Source organism: Alosa pseudoharengus, unplaced genomic scaffold, assembly GCF_046254945.1.
Source record: "Alosa pseudoharengus isolate Yale_2024_CS ecotype anadromous, Long Island Sound unplaced genomic scaffold, YU_APseudo_1.1 YU_APseudo_1.1_scf_11, whole genome shotgun sequence".
Lineage (NCBI taxonomy): Eukaryota > Metazoa > Chordata > Actinopteri > Clupeiformes > Clupeidae > Alosa > Alosa pseudoharengus.
The window spans coordinates 10,100,001-10,100,850 of NW_027468576.1; positions in this window are offsets into that span (position 1 = coordinate 10,100,001).

The window sequence follows — 850 nt, forward strand, 5'->3', positions numbered from 1 at the left end:
GCAGGGAAGGAGAGGGAGGGAGAGAAAGGCGTGGAGCAGAAGCTGGCTGCTGGCTACGCTTCACAGGGGTAGGTGAGACGCGGCCGTGATCAAAGAGGGGGGGCTGCTCTGCGCTCTGCTGGCGTTGGCTCCTCAGCTCCTCATTGGGACGCTGCCAACCGCCACTGACACATGACAGAGCGAGACCGCGACACAGACGACACCGTTACCAACATCTGAGCTGTGGGAGCCGCTTGCCACACACTCACACACATTCAGACTTACCACAATGCTAATTGCATACACACACACACATAGAAATATACCCCTTGCTGATACCCTCAGCAGATAACCTCTCCAGCGCAGTGGAACCCCTGAACATGCATGAAATGATTTCACCATGATCTCATCCACATGAATAATCTCCGTCCGTGCCTAACGCATGCTGATCTGGGCTCGCTCGGCTTTGATAGGAGACTGATTGCCTTCATTAAAAAAACCCTGTTTGACTAACGAGCCAGCAGGGAGCAAATCAATGGCTGACAAACAGTCGATTCTTGGCCTAAAACAGAATCAGTCAGGTTGGAGGCCACCTCGGGTGGATAAAAAATGACGTCCTCCTTAATGGACTTCCCAAAAGCCAGCCGTTTTCATTGCTTCTTTGCTTTGGCAGACGAGACATTTCATTTTTCAAGTCTGTTGTAAAAAGGGACAGAATAATAAAAATTGAAATGAATTCAAAAAGCAACCGCACTGTTTTCTCTTTGCGCCACAGCTTTGGTCACTGGTCTGTTCCAAACAGTGCATCAGCTGTCTGAGGGTGCTTAGATGGCAGTTATTGCTAAATCAATTTAACCCAGTGCTACACAAG